Raw genomic sequence first — 16,323 nt, forward strand, 5'->3', positions numbered from 1 at the left:
TGCAATAACTTCTGTCCTGGCCAAATGCACAATAGATGAGTGAGAGCAGCAGCTGGCCCGTGTCCTCCTTCAGATGAGAACTGAGGGGATCTACACGGAAGTGCGTCTTTCTTTTTATAGAGGGAAAGATGATAGATGTCATGGTGATGAAATGGGACATCCTGGGATATCCTGGGACACGGCAGACACCTCGTTGAGGCAGCAGGATTTCTGCTCTTAACTTTAGTTTCCATTTCCTTTCCCTGACGGCAGCGCACAGCTGTGCCTGCCTTTGCCCCTTTGAATTCATTCCTCCCCTCTGCCCTTTCACTGTTATTTGCCTCTCCCATAGCTCAAAGCTTTCAGCCCTTCTCACCTACCATTTCCCAGTAACACTTTGCCAAGTGCAATTTCCTGTCTTCAATTTCAGTCGCAAAAAAAATCCTTCTGCTGCCTAGCAACATCAATGTGACAGCAGATAGGTGTTCTCCTGGCAGTCACGCTATCCTCTAAGTAGATCAATTCATTAATTAAGAATCAGACATGTGTCTTTGAATCCCTAACACACTGTCCCTGGTAATAATTGTTAATGGTATAATGATTCAAAGGACGGTGTGTTTTCCCTTGTTCTGAGGGAGCGCCACTTTGCTGAGACTTCCTGGGCACAGCATCTCTGACCCACTGTTGAAGCCATCAGTACTCTCGAGGTCAAGTCAGCAACTGTTCACACAGGAGCCTGCAAGTGGTGTAGGAGTATGTACTTCTGATTTTACCTTGATTACTTATTTTCCAACTAGCTTTGCTTAAAAGCATTAATTCAGTCAATCAGAAATATTAAGGGACTATTTTCAGATGAATAAAAAGAAAAAAGAGTTCAAGAGGTTGGAGATGCCATGGAACTGCTACAAAAACATGGTTTGTTTGAAGTGAGGGGAAGCTCCTTTTTTAAGGATTGTAGGTTCACAGGTTACTTCAGAATACCTGCACAAAAAACTTGGTAGGTAATGGTTTCAGGCTATCCTTTCTGCTTCACCAGCTTCTATAAACACTGGGAGGAGCAGATGAGTTCTGGGGTAAACCCCTCATCTGAGGCACAGTGAAAGTTCAGAGGAGAGTGCCTTTATCTGGAATTGTGTGGGCAACCCTCCCCTAAAATTAAAACCAATGCACTTGAATAAAACAGTATGATGGAAAGTGAGTTTTTCTTTTATAAGCGCTGACTTTCTAGCAAGGTGAGCTTTATGTGATTCTGCTCTGGTATTCTATTTCTCACTTCTCTCTTCTGGACCTCCACCTTCCATGCCACTGTGTTTTGGGCATCTTCTCTCAGGTAATCCACAGACCGTAAACCCAAGGAAGTGTTGGTACAGGAGGGACACTCCAGATCAAAAGAAGGGAGAGCATCAGACAGCACTGATTGCCTTGTAAAATCCAATTGAATTCTGAAATTATTTTTCCAGGTGCCAGTTAAAGTCACATCTGTAATTTGTTATTTTACTTATCAGAAGAAAACAATTGAGTGAGTTTCTATATAAATAAAAACCAAATATGTTTTTAAAGAGTTTATAAAGGGTGTAGACAGCTACACAGGGAAAGATGGAGGAGAAAATACCTCCGCCAGCTCTGCTCCACCACAGCATCAGGAAATGAACTGCATAAATTTTACAGACTCAGTGTAAAACCTTCCAAAATTGTCTTAGGAAGGTATATACTGCTTTACAAATCAAATCTGCTCAGAATTAAAATTTTCAATATAATTTTGTCTCCCTGTGACCACTCAGCCATGAAGATTATTACTCTGTAGTTCCCAGAATCTTAAGTCTATTTAAAATATTGATAGAAGTATTAATTTAATCTTCTGACAATTGCGAAAAGAGTAGCCTAAGTTATTGAAAAAAAAAACTACAATTAATTATGTCAGGACAGTCAATCCCCTTGTATTTTTCAGTCAATAAGAACCATAGCTAATGGCTGACTAAGCTCAATTAAGGTTCAATGAAGTACTAGTTTTTAAACAGAAGTTAAATTATTAACCCATATCGTTTGTTAGCAGGATCAACAACACATCATGGCTTATTTTCTCAACATAAATCCCCTCTCAAAATGTATATATTTTGAAAACAAGATTCAATGTCCTGTCTTTTCTTAGATGGCTGGTCAATCTGGATTTTCATTAAAAACTTTTTCCCTTGCTGGATTAAATGGAGAAAAGCTTGGAACATAAACCCTGTGGCACTTTTACATCTGTTAAGCTAATAACCAGATTGAATCCCTGGGGCAATGGAAAGAAATAATATTTTCCCTTAATTTAGAGAGGACTCCTATCCTCTGCAAACCTCCTTCCTTTGTGACCTGTGGGAGCCTGACCATCAGGTTGCCTTTGGGTTGGTAGAAGGGGTTTGCCTGTTAGGAATCATGGTTCTGGAAAGATGTTACATGACATTTTACCAACCCGTTAATGTTCCCATTCTGGCTGCCAGACTCACTTGTTGCTGCCATCAGTTTCCCTCCTTCCACATTAAACAGAGAAAAATGAGAATTTTAGGGTGCATACCATGTTAAAATTCTGTTGCACCTTAGTTTTGGGCACTGAGTGACTCTGGTGTGTAAGGCATCAGTGACTATAAGATGTGTATAATGATGCTGTTGCAATTTCTTGTTAGACTCACTATTTCACCAAAGCTTTGTTTGTATTCAATATTAAATGACTGTTTAAATTTATTTAGTGGTTCAAGACCTTTTTGCATTGACTCTTTTTACTGGCCCAGAATAGAAGTCATTCTCTTTCAGAGATACACAAATTATAACTGTTAGGAGAACTTTCCCCGAAGACATTCAATACCTCAGCTAAAATGCAGTTTCTCTTTCTGAATCCCTTCATTTCCTGTTGTCCTCCCCTTTTGATAGTCAAAAATAAAACTGGAGCAAAAAGCTTGTTGATAACACCACATTTTGCAGGGCAGCTGTATCCCTTACCTTCCATTCTCCTTTGGCCCTCAGTGTCTTTCAGGGCATCCAGCACCAACACTGGTGGTGTCTCTTGCTTCAGACACATGATTAGCATTTTACAGAGGTGATGAAATTTTAGCATGAGTAGCATGATATATAAAATAGATGCATTACTTGTGCAAATGGTACATTTAATCCTCTTTAGCACACCGACACAGATGTGATTTCCCATTTCCTTTAAAAGCAGGCCACCTAGTGCTTGCAGAGCTTCAGCACAGCAAGAAACCCACTGCCAACACCTTGGTTTGCTCCCTCCCTCATTTGCACTCCCTTTAAAACATGGTACTGCTCACCTGCTTTTCAAAACATACTATACCATAGTGCAATTTAAAAGAACAGAAGCTTTGGGTTGTGATTTTACATGCCTGTTCCCTTTCTTGCTCTCTGCTACTTACTTAGCCCCAGCACTGTTTTTTGTCAGATATCTCTGTCAACCAGCACAAACTCCCTAATATGGTCAAGAAGAGCCAACGAACTTGACCATGTCATAAGGATCTGCTGAATTAATGAACTAAACCAAGTTATGGAAGGATCTAGTACCAGGACTGGTCCAATGAGGGGGCAGTACTGGGAGAAAAGAAGAATTACAAAAGGGAAAGAGAGGACAATATTGCCCTTTCACCAGTACCAGCAAGCTCACAGAAACCACATCCTCAGGTTCACCAGAGAAAAAGAGAATGAAGGTAGACACACTGACAACTGACACCAACACACTGTAGGAGAAAAAAAAAAGCCCCAGTCCTTTACAAGTGCTATTAAAAATTCATGAGGTAAGCGGTATCCATACTGGAATGTGACATCTCCAAAGAAAGCTTAAAAGCACAGCTTGGAATGATGTTACTAATTCTGTAGTTGTATGACTAGACATGTAACCAGTGTCCTGGGAAGATACTTTATCCCAGCATTATGTGGAGATTCGTTTCCTCCTACCAGTGAGACAGAAGGAGAAGACCCAACCAAATGCTGTTACTAGTGGTCCTGTGGCACTTTTCATAGTGTGTCTAAATTCTGGTGGAGGTCAATCCTGCACGAATTTTGCTTTGGATAAATTGGATAAATCTCTTGGTGAGAGGTGAGTTTTGGGGTGTTTTGTGCTTATGTTATAACTGTAAATACTGAGCTATTCAGCCTTGTATAAGGTATAGCATAGCTAAATGCAGCCCTGCATGACTGTCAATGTATTTGAGAATATTCTCCTTTTATTGTATGGGTTTAGCTTCTCAGTTAAAGTAAAAAATCAGTGATTTTTCATTCTAGTCTGATTTTAAAGAAGTGCAGAGCTCTTACTTTCATTAAAAAAAGAAAAAAAAAAAAGGGAAATTTAACACTAGCTAGAGGATCAATCTGTATCACTAAGAAGTACATTTCTAGAAACCCTGTGTCATAGACTGTAAAACTTGAGAAAATTACTAAATGACAGAAGTTATAAATAAATGTTTTCTATATTTGGTCTGCGCTGGATAATGGGCACCTTCATGTAACAGATCTTTTGTTAGCTACTGTCAGAGATGGAATATGGGCCAGACTGTTAGATCTGAATTAGAAATGCTGACACTTCTACGGTAGTAGGAACTTTAATAGAAGAAGTAGTCTAAACAAGCTTCTTTCAAATCGAAAAATCCCTGTAATCAAGTTTCTCAGTGCTTTGTCCTGTTGGCAGAACTTTATGTTTCACTTAGGATTATCTCACATTAGTTCTGTATCACCCTTGGTAAAAGGATGTTGAATGAAAAGAGAGGTGCATATGATCTCTCCAGATGGATGTCAGAGAGGTTTTGGGGTTGCTGGTTTTTTTGTTTATGTATATAATGAATGAAGTCCAAGAACCAGCAGCCCTTTATGTACACACAGTACATTAGTACTTTTTAATTGGGTTTTTCTTTTTGACAAAAGAAGACATACTTTACAAAGAGCTTTACAACACCACATCAGGATTGCTCTGGAGATCGCTGTTGGAGGACAATGTATGAAGGGCTTTGAAACAGAAGGGTGTAGGGCACAGTAGCTTAAAATTCACTTTCTGTCTTCTTCCAGATGCTTCTGGAACCTGAGGGACCATAATGGTCTTTCTATATGGTACTCTCTTCCTCAGTCCATAATGTGAGCAGCACTCCTAGCTCTGACAAGTCTCCTTCACCTGCAGTGTGCATCATTATCTTTCCTGAAAAGAACTGGAAAACATCCACACTAAAATTTAGAGGCCTCAGCAGAACACTTTATTTTAAATAATATAATGTATTTTCTGTAGCAGTGTGTATTTTTCACTCACATATACATATATACACTCCCCTCAAATATACTATATAGCTAAGTTGCAATTTATTATTTATATTAATTATAAATATTAATTTCAATTTTTAAAATAGTATTTTAAAACTCATCACCCATAAAACTGAAATAAAGTTTACTTGGAAACTCAGCCTTAACATCATCCATATATATCAGGTTTCTGCAGTGTCTTCAAGTGCATTTATAGAGAAGATTATCCTCCCCTGCCACACTTAAGCCAGAAGGGGACCAAAAAACCTCTCAAACCCATGAATTAAAACAAGCAAAAAAAGAGAAAGCTATAATCTGTACAGTGGATTCTTGGCTCATTTCTCAGGTTTAGGCTCTTCCCCCATCACATACTAGCTATCAGGAGTGGCCTTGTGTGTTCTAACACTGTCGCTCATATAAAAAAAATTTGTATTTTTTCAAAAGAGAAAAATCAGCTTTTAAAAGCTGCAAAACCCAAAGGATTTCCCCTGCCTGGATAATGAAGGAGGCAGGAGGAGAAAGGGTGCTTTCAGGCAAACCTGCCTTGCCACAGCCTGAGGGAACCAGGATGGGAAAACAGAACATCAGACTATTTCCTGAAGGTGCCACATGTGAAGTCCTCAGTGATTGTTCTGAAACCCTGCATTTCTTCCCCACACAAATAATTCATATCAATCAGCTTCCAACCACAAAAAAGTCCTTTCGATGCCTTGAAAAATCAACACCATTTTGCCAGTGAATAAGCTAAATCAGATCAATTTAACTTTGTTTTCTAGTATAAAATTAGTAAAGTTAGGCTTGTAGGAGAATGGAAATGTATTTTCATTTTTATCCTTTGGTATGATGTGTTTTAAAGGGTATATTACTAAAAAATCCATCATCAGTATGTTATTGTAACTTACCCTTCAGTGACATTATTATACTATTAAAGTCACCTCATTAAGAACTAGATGGTTTAACACTTATGGCTATCATAGACCTTTTAGCATATAGTAAAGAAATATGGGTATTATCGACACTTCAGCCACTAATTTCTTTCCTGTACCCCATCTTCACTACCCCTAAAGAACAGAAAATCATGGTTGGTCAATTCTTACCGAACTTCTTAGTAGCAGGAAAATACCTAAGAAACCTTTTGACTGCAATTTCTCAAGATAACCAACTTGCAGGGACAGGCCTCAATACTTCCATGTATTCAAAGCTGATGAAATTAAAAGCTACTGCTATTTCTGGAAAATTTTTGACAGATAAGGAAAGAAATAAAGTAACACGGCTTTCACGATCAAACTCTGATTTATCTATAGCACATCTGTTTTACTATGCAGCATATGACCTGGGCAGTTATCTGAAAGCAAATATTAATTCTCATTTTCCATTTATGTCTTATCAGTTGTAAATGATGACACATTGTTGAAATTCAAATAATTTGGTTTTAAAACACTTTTATTACTTTTTCAAATATTCCTAATGCAGTTTCTTGCAACTAAGCAAGCAGACAATGGATTATTTCCTTTTTGACTAATAAAATATGTTTTGATTTTATATATTTATAACTATACAAATATATATATATATTTCCACAGCTGTAAAGCATAAGTGGCCACCTTTCAACAAAGTTAAAAATTAATTTTTCTTCATTAATTAATTACATGAATAACTAATACCTCTATGGTATGTGGCCTAAAGTATCCAGTAAAACATGGTGTTACCAAGATGTATAATTTTAAGCTACATTTCACATCTTGAAAAACTCAATTTACTCTCACAATCAAGTGAGCTGTAACTAATGATAACACCATGTCACATTTTTGCAACAAAGAAAGATGAAGGCTTGTTTTTAGAAGTTTAGATCTGTTGTCTTACTGGTCAAAACAAAGTCATGGAGTTGCTTCTGGTGCCAGGCTGTTTTGTTGGGCTTTTTTCAAGCTGCCCCTTGTCTTAATAATAGAACATTATAGACATCATTGTGATCGTTATCCACATATCTCTAGATGCCAACTTCTAAAAAAATCATTCCTATTTAGACTCAGGCATAGTTTATCATTACCCTGCCCATCCCATTACTGACCCAACAGACTCCATACATCAGGAGTTCATGAGCTAATAATCACTCACAACACTTCAGCTAAACTGGATGTGTTCTGAAAATACATTTTAGATATTGTTCACATTCCACATTTTTGCTCTGATTGGCTTAAGTTGTTTAACTTTTAGTTTAAAATTAAATTTGTCTGGTTCTCAGTTGGGCCTGTAACATTTCTGAGCTGAGAAATTTTCCCAGAAAAATTTCACTGGGAAAATGAAATAGCCTTCCATGAAGGTAGCTACTCAGAAATCTTATGGTGGTAGGGAAGAACTCACGAGATTTCTTTTCGGTATTTCTGTTCTTCATTTCATTTTGGCCAAGATTTTATGTCTTTGAACAGTGAGTTGAAAAGAAGTCCTTGGGAAGGAGTATACAGATGATTGTCTCCTTGTCACTCATAGTTTTTTGGTTGTTTGTTTTTTTTTTTTTTTTTTTGAGAGAAAACTGAAAAGGAAGTTTGGGAGAAGCTATTAATACTCAAATTTTGTTGAAAAGTTATCACCAAGATGTATAAGGATTTGGTAGTTTCCAGTCAATATTTTGATGGAAAAAGAAAATAACACTGTAATAAAGTGTTCTCATGTTTAAGGAGCATTTATGTTATAGACTGAATCAGAGGGGAACTGAAATAATCTCTGAGTATGTGGCAATATGAGGAAATCAAGAATCAGAAAGACTTAAATGACACATGGCAGCAGTTATCTGTGTGTGGAATATAAAACCAGGCAAGCCAAATGATCATATTGAGACTGACTTAAACCTTAAACATATGCTCAAGTTACTACATTTGGGATGAAGAGCACATTTCAAGATATGTTGCAGCAGCGCACAGAAAACTGTGTAGCAAGTCCAGCAGAAATGAAGAAGAAAATGCACCAAAAACATTACAATAAATTATTGTCATTGTGGGAAAATACTTACTGTGCAAACGATTTCCAGTTCAAGAATAAACTCTGTAAAAACAGCAATAAACTGTGCCATGCTTAGAGAATATAAAGGTCAATGAAAAGCAAACAACTGACATAAATCCACTTGGAATCCAGATGCTGTAGCATCTCCACAGTAGTTGAATTTGAGAGAGAAAATAAGTCAGATTTATTTATATGTGGAAGGAACAAGATCTGAAATGCATCACAGTAAAGCATCTGTTTTTCCTCTGATTTCACAGCAGGAATATTAGAGACTACTTAAATAAATGAAGTTGTAGAAAATTTAATTACCACTAAACATTTACAAGGAAATTCATTGTTCCCTGGAGTTACCACAGTTGTAGTGATGATGGTGTATGACATCTCTGGGCTTTAAGAAGGAATCACATGCAGCAACTAGTCGGAAACAAACGAGAGAAGTGTATAGGGTGTACAGCATCTGCAGATTTAAGAAATTATAAGATTTATCCTACAATAGAAATTATCTAAACATTTGAAAAAAGCGGCTGATACCTTTTATGATGATACCATAACTGTAAGCTGTGGGAAGACAAAGATGTAATTTTTTTTACAAACTTGTCTGATATCTTTCCAAAAATACACCAAAAGGAAAAAGTAACTGGAGCATTGCAAGAATTCTGCAATAATGTTTAAAGTTACATTCAGCAAACAGCACTTGAGCATAGTTAGTTCTGACAAAAAAGGGAGCTCTCCGTATCGGAGTTGACCTTAACATTACCAACTACCCAGTAAAGATCAGTGCTTTTTCCCTAGTTCAGAAGAGGTATTTGCCTCATTATTGCATTTTTGGCAAGTTCATCTTAACCTAAATTCATTCACAAATATGGACTGAAGACAATGAGATAGTGTGTTATTTGATAGCAGATAGAAGTGTTTATTTCAGTCTCTCAGTGCAGCCTGCAGTAACTGTACCTTCTGGTTAGTAGGCAGACATACACAAGCAGATACTATGAGGTACTGCTGGCACGCAGTGTTATTTGAATGATCATTACAAAACTAGCACTGAGAACTCCCTCATGGGCTTGGGTGTCATCATTAATCCTTAAGGAAAATTCATTGATTTAATAGTAGCAATAAATGTGTGCATAACTCACAAGGCAAAAGCTGAAGAAATCCATAAGGAACACGAAGTGCAGTACAGTTACAGCCTTTCCCAAAAGTAGTCAGTTATTAAGAGGGTTTGTTTAACCATCTTCTAATTGAGCAGACTGGCACTGAACATTCTGAATTGTCCTGGTTCTGTCAAAACTTTCTGCAGAAGTTTTAGCTGTGATCTGGCTGCGGTTGCTGGCCAAGCTGGCTTCTCACTGTATCTCAGCTGACTGGCTATCTAGCTCCCTGGCATCAGGCCGACTGCTCAGTTGGTTTCTTGGCTTCCCAGGCTTGTCAGCTGGCAAAGAAATAGACTGTTCCATTTTTTGCCAGAAAGGCTGCAGAGCCAACATGTTTTGTTCCAGCACCTGATGAAACAAAATATTGACAAGTTGGAATTTCCTGTAGAATAAAAATTTCACTTCCCAGTCAGCTCCAGTTATTATTGTATGCTCTTGTGTGAAACAGTGACAACGTTTATTGCATCCTCTAAGCAAACACAATGCACAGAAAGGATGTGAATTCAGAGAGCTTTCCAAGGCTTTGGATAATAATCTCATATCATCTGAAACTGCCTCTATGGAGTACAATGCATCTTTTGATAGGGTTAGTTTGTGACGCTTTCCATTTTGCCTTAAAAGGCCTATTTAGTTGGCTCTGAGAACTCATTTGTCAGCAGGACATAAAACTGGCCAGCTGAAGGATGAATTCAGTATATAGTCCGTGGATTACGCCCCTTGTGCATATTGTTTTGAAAGATGACTTAACACAGGTCACAGATCAAACTCCAGAGAAAGAGAAGCCAGAAATAGCTGCAATATATAGCTTGTATAAAAGTTATTAGGTTTCACTGTTGAAAAAAGGAATTAAGATATCCATAAACATGCAAATAAAAATGACTTCTCAGGCATGTCAAAAATGGATTCATGGAACATTCAGTGAAGAGAAACCAAAAAATGCCATCACATTATACTATAATGCCATAAACCCAACCTTTGTCAGACACAAACGCCATGGTCCAGCCCAGGCCAAAGATTCATGACAAGATGACTAATAGAATCACCCACTGAGACAAAGAGTTCCAGTTTAGGAGGTGGTAGGGGTGTCAAGAGTGTTTTCAAGGAGACACTGATTAGGGTCTAAATGGAAAAGCAAGCCAACACATGGGTATGCCCTCGGCAGCAGAACAAGACAATTTAAGCTGTTCCCATTCTTGGTTGTTTCTGTGCTATCCCCAGTGCCATGCTGACACATTTATTACACTGGTGAACTGGATCAGCAAAACGGAAGGAAAGCAGGTTTTTCTCTATTCTTCTCAGTTCAGTCTCATTTATTGCTTGATTTCACAAATGTTCATGCTGGCACAGTCCAGAAGCAGTGCAGATGCAGGAGCAGGGAGCTGGGCTGGGGAGCTGAAGGGTAGGTTATAAACAGAGAAGCCACTAGGAGTCATTAATAAAACTATTACATTATGACCTTTAGATTTTTAAATATTTTTTGGTCTTTTTGTTTTTGAAGGGGTCGGGGGGAGAAGGGTGGAATATTATCAAGCACATGGCAGATCCTTCCCAGCTTGCTGCAAGGGGATCAATGGAAAAGGCTTAAACAGGTTTTAAAACAGGAAGAGTATGCTATGCCTCCTGTTGAAGGTAGGAATACATATAAATTATGCATCTGCCTTTGAGAAGGCAATCCTTATTATTCTAAGTGTAGCTTATACAATATAATTTCAAGTCTTGCCCAAACTTAATAAAGCTTTAGTTATAGAGACACATTTTTCAGAAGCAGTATCATAAAAAACCCTGACAAAACAACATTGACACAATCATGCAACTGTGTAGTTTTCCTGTACAGAGGAAAAAAATGTAAGTAAGGGACTAGGAAAAAAACGGACAGAATACTGCCAGAAAGTCACAGACTAGTTCTTCAACACCTTTCACAGAACTGGCATTCAATACCCGAGAGAGATGACATATCGGTCAGTCTGAGATAATATTTGAATAAGTTGCTCCAAGCCAGTGATCCTAAGATATCAAGCTTAAAAGCCAGATACAGACAGTGAGTCAGGATAGTAACAGTAGTTTTGACAAAAAGATTCTAAAGATGCCTATTTTTCATACCAAATGACCAGGCAGAAAACACTACAGATGCATGACCAGCTCTGCCTGATGCTGATCCCCTTCATGGGGCCTGATCCTGATCCCCACAAGTGGACTGATGTCACAGCCTGGCTTTTACCTGTCCCCGTCCCGATGCCCCAGGCTGGGGCTGTCCCCAGCTTCCCTGCTTCCTGGCTGGGGTCAGCAGAATGGGTTCTGAGTGGCCAGACCCTGCCCTGAGAAATATAAAATTAGCAGGACACAAAGTACCAGAGCTCAGAAGTCAACACTCTATTTCTTCATAATTATTATAAATTTTGAGAAGTGTTGGCTGACCAGACAAGTTTCCTGTGCTTTTACATAGACAGTATTTAAATCAACTGTAAAAAACAAAAAAAAAATTTTAAATCACTATTTCAAAACTGTCTCCATTTTGATTACTGTGTAAAAAATAACATTTTCTCTGACAAACAATGGCATGCTGTGGGTCACGTTTCATAGTTTCCTGATGATGATAAATCTTGATTTTTCTCAAGGTTTTGGAAGGGAGCCATAGGAACTCATTATTCCGTATAGTCTCAGCGGAATTATAAAACAAAGGGAATAAAAGGCTTGAATTTATTTTTAAAGCATGCTTTCTCATGTTTACATTGCTTCCAGAGCTACAACAAAACCCTCTTACAGAATTTTTAGCTTTCATGAAAACTGAAAAGTGTTTTTAGTGATGGAGTTGGTCAAAAGGAGGCATTTTGTTGGTTAGCTAGAGATGTGCTAACTGTTAAAATGTCTTTACTCAAATGATAGTGTATTTCCAAGTGAGGCTGGTCTCAAGGGGAACTGAAATGACGACTAACTTGATTTAAATTTGATGCTTTTATTCATTTACTGTCTCTCCATCTCATAGGGACCTGCAGTTCCTAGGAATATGAGAACCATTTTATTTGTCCCACTTAAGCCACACAGTGTGACATGTTTTAGAACCAGTCCTTTGTTTCTTTTATCTATGTAGTGTTTGCATGGTTTGTTGGCTTTGTCCGTAGCTTACTAGTTTTTACAGTAAATTAAAATGTAGCTCACCTACCTGTTGGCAAAAATCAGTAAGTGAATATGCACACCCTGACTTCTGAAGTGTCTAAAATGATTGCACAAACGAGAAACAGCCCATGATCAAAGACTAAATAGAAATAAAAGCCACAGCTCAAGTGAAAACAGAAGGTAGGCACAAGCAGGAATTATCTAGAGAAGTAATGGAGATCCAGTAGTAAAAATTGTCACACAGTAGTCTCCCTCTGTTTGTCTTTGTCTCTGTAAAGTGGAGCAGGTTGGACATTGAAATGGCCCAGTATTGAAAAAGCTACAAGGCTAGCATCTTAGGATTCTTCTTCTCTTTCCTAACCCCTTCCCTAGTATATGAAGTTTGGGATTTTTTGCTGAATTTAGCTTTGGGGGCTCTTTCTTTTCTGTCTTTCAGAAGCTGTTGCAAGCACATGCTGCCCTGTCTCCACCTGTAGCCACAGTGGAACTCCAGTTCTGTTGTTCCTCCTCCTGAGCTTCACTCTGACATGCCGAGTCTCAGAAAGACCTGTCCCGATTCCAAGAGTCTCTCTTTCTGGGAGGGACACAGTTGTTAGCGCACATTGCTAAGACGATCCATTGTGTATTGTCCAACACACTTCCTCATTTGTGTCCTTGTTGTCAGGTTAGTCTCTGAAGGAGCTGCTGCTGCTGCTGAAACCAACTTATTTTGGGAAGCTACATAAAATTACTGTTTCCATGCAAACAAAATGAAATCCCAGGCCCCAACAGCACCTACACTTAAACACATATCATCCTAACTCATGAGGATGTGGAAATTAATTGCGTATTTGCTGGGCCAAACTATTCACCTGGTGTTCAGGGGAATCTGGTAGCACCGAGTTTAAAAATGGCATGTGGAAAGGAGGAAGGGCGCAAGATTTCCAGGTAGGGTTTGACAGTCTTGTCTGTGCCTCGTCTGACTAAAACCACGCTGTAGCCTCCAACCCGAGGCAGCCAGACGCCTGGGATGCCAGCCTGCCGGGAGAGGCCATCCCGAGCAGCAGGATCGGCCCAGCTCACCTGGCAGGCACACACAGCCCGGGGCTCTGCAAGAGCCGTGCCCGCGCCTGGGCACACCCCGCGGGACAGGACAGGGGCAGGGGCTGGACAGGAGCACGGACGGGGACTCGGACAGGGACGGGGGCTGGGAGAGACGGGTAGGGGGAGAAGGGCAAGGGCAGGGACAGGGAGAGTGACAGGGACATGGACTGGGACAGGGGCAGGGACTGGGACAGAGGCAGGGACTGGGACAGGGGCAGGGACTGGGGCACGGAGAGCGGCTGGGGCATTGACGGGGGCAGGGACTTGGGACCTGGACTGGCAACAGGGCGAGCAGAGTCCCTCCCCGGCCGGCCCCGGCCGCGCCCGGTGGGTGGCGGCGGCGGCGGGCGGGGCGCTGCGCCGCCGCGCGCACCACACGGGGAAGAGCGGTGCGCGCCCGCCGCCCCGCGCTCGCGCCCTGCGCGGCTCTTTCCGGGGCGGGCCCGGGTTCCCCGCCCAATGGGAGCGCGCGGCCGGCCAGGTCCGGGGCGGGGCCTGGCGGGAAGCGTCGCGAGAGCGGCGGCGCGCGCTGGGAGCGGGGCGGGCCGGAGGGGGCGGCGGGGGCGTTGGGTCGGGGCCGCGCGCTCCGGTGCCCGCTCCGGCGCCGGGGACGGGGGCGCGCGGGCGCGCGCTGAGGAGGCGGGCGGGCGGCCACCACAGGTACGGAGCGCCCGCTCTGCTTCCCACCCTCGCCGCCGCCCGGGGGCTTGGGGGATCGGGGCCCGCCGCCGTCCCCGCACAGGGCGGGGCGGCAGGCCCGCCAGCCTGTCTGTCAGGCGGGGCTCACTGCCACAGGTGGCCCCGGAGCTCCCGGGGAGCGCGGGGGCAGAGCATCTTCCGCCCGCCCTCCTTTCCCTTCTCTGAGGAAGGATCCGCTGGGGCAGCTCGGCTTCCGCGGGCACGGCCGGTCACCGGAGGAGGGGCCGGGGGAGGGCCCCGGAGCGCCCCTGAGCCGCAGCGCGGGGGTGAACACGCGGGGGTGACACGGAGCGGGGGCTAACGGCAGCGCCCGCGCCTCGGCCGGCAGCCCGCGGGGCCGGGGGGCGCGTTCGCAGCTCCCCCCGCTCCGCCCCGCTGTTCCCCGTGGGCCGGGTCTGTCTGTCTGTCCGCAGCCTCGGCAGGGGACGGACTGGTTCCTGCCTGTGGTGGTGTGGTCGGTGCGCGGAGGCTCCGTGAGTTCGCGTTCTCTCCTGCGTGGACTGGGTTGTGGTCGGTGCGCACGGGTTAAGTAAGTTCACCCTGTTCTCAACATTTCGCTTTTTAAAAGTGTCTCCTCCCCCTTCCTCCCCACGTCCTCCTCTCAGTTCCTTTCCTCCCTCAAGGGAGGAGAACAGCGAGCGTTCCTCGTTTGCTTTCTTGATTCTTTTAAGGGGCTTTCCTTAGCTTTCTTTTTTTTTTTTTTTTTACAACTGAAGTACCTTTCTCTGGTTTTGCCTCCAAAAATCCAATACGCAAAAGGAAAAAAAAAAAGCGTGAACTGCGGATCCCAATTGTATATAGATTATAGCCTTCTAATTGAAGCTGTGATGTATTGCCAGAGTGACACAGGGAGAAAAATCCAAACCCTTAGGTTGTATCTGGAAAAGATCAGTGACAATGAAATAAATGGTAACACAATGCTCTAAGTTTAGCCATGTTACACTTGGGAAGAGTCTTACATTGCTTTGTATTTGTAAGATTATTTCAGAATTGTACGGTTAGATTTCAGTGATAGATACTACCAGTATTTAACTAATCCTTGAGAAACTAAGTGTTTTTAAATAATGTTGGTCTCATTTGTCCAGTGGTATTTCTTGGTCTGTAGGCAAAGTGATTTTTTAGGGAGCATAGTAATTGAATGATACCATCTTGGTTGATGCCTCGTAATTCCATATCCTTCAGGGATTCTTTAAAATATGTTGGTGAAAAGACTTATTCAGTGTGGAAAAATAATAAAATAGATTAGATCATTCCTGTTTTCTGTTAATCATTTGGTATGATATAATCTTAAAAAACCCAAACCATACAATATACACCCCAAAAGTACCTCCTAAACAAGGTTTTCTTTGGTGAAGTTTTCTTGAAGGGGAAGTAAAATGGCTTGAGAAAAATGCTGGAGCTTAAAAAATAATACCCTCGACTTACTTGGTATAGTTCTGTTATGTACAAAATACACAACAGAATAAAGTACAGAAATTTAAAGTTAATCACACAGAAAATCTAGGCTAATGGATCTGTCTGGTACATCAAATAACATTTTTTCCCAGAATGTATTTGAGAATCCATACCCAGAACTGGGGGGAAGCTGTAGGTGATGACTTTAAGTGATGATTTAGTCAAAGGGAATGATGGATTCTTTTGAAATTGTTGAGGCTTTGTCTTCTTGTCATGCTTCTATATGTGACAAAAATACAACACAGAAGAATTAGAACCAAACAAGAGAAAGGGGACCCAACCTGTCATTAATGCTCACCATCAGTGATGTATTTTGCTCACCCCTTCTTAGTGTGGGTGTGACTGTGGTCGAGACAACTTGAATTTTATAAATGGAGTTTTTCAAGACTGCCAACCTGATTAGTGAAACATATAAGCCATTAGAAATGAAAAATAGAGAAGGATCCTTGTCAGTGTAGACTTGTTTAATTTGGTTTTCAGTAGCAGTTGTTTTGGTAAGGTTATATATGCACATGCAGGACAGCCAGGGTATGAGGCCCAGCCAACGTGGATTTACCAAAAGAAGGTCCTGCTTGAC

At 41.4% G+C, this 16,323-nt stretch overlaps 1 protein-coding gene and 2 long non-coding RNA genes across 4 annotated transcripts in view; 2 read left to right on the forward strand and 1 right to left on the reverse strand.

The window, feature by feature from the left end:
* The first annotated feature begins 3,840 nt into the window (after positions 1–3,840).
* On the forward strand, positions 3,841–13,254 carry LOC108639456. The gene is made up of 2 exons (XR_001920519.2): positions 3,841–4,060; positions 12,946–13,254. It is a non-coding gene; the product is annotated as an uncharacterized LOC108639456 (long non-coding RNA).
* On the reverse strand, positions 5,001–13,567 carry LOC108639457. Of its 2 annotated transcripts, XR_001920521.2 has the most exons (3): positions 13,361–13,567; positions 8,554–9,743; positions 5,001–5,159 (listed from the first exon to the last, which is right to left on the reverse strand). It is a non-coding gene; the product is annotated as an uncharacterized LOC108639457 (long non-coding RNA). The 2 variants fall into 2 exon arrangements; XR_001920520.2 differs by lacking the exon at positions 5,001–5,159 and having other exon boundaries at positions 6,670–9,743.
* A 1,081-nt stretch (positions 13,568–14,648) lies between these two features.
* Positions 14,649–16,323, forward strand: part of AKAP11 (A-kinase anchoring protein 11) — a 43,325-nt gene continuing 41,650 nt past the window's right edge. The window contains exon 1 of the mRNA XM_025894997.2: positions 14,649–14,820. The gene's annotated coding sequence lies outside the window, so the exon portion shown is untranslated. The remainder of the gene's footprint in view (positions 14,821–16,323) is intronic.

The sequence above is a fragment of the Manacus vitellinus genome, unplaced genomic scaffold (assembly GCF_001715985.3).
Source record: "Manacus vitellinus isolate BGI_N305 unplaced genomic scaffold, ASM171598v3 scaffold_2_pilon, whole genome shotgun sequence".
NCBI classification, from domain to species: Eukaryota; Metazoa; Chordata; class Aves; order Passeriformes; family Pipridae; genus Manacus; species Manacus vitellinus.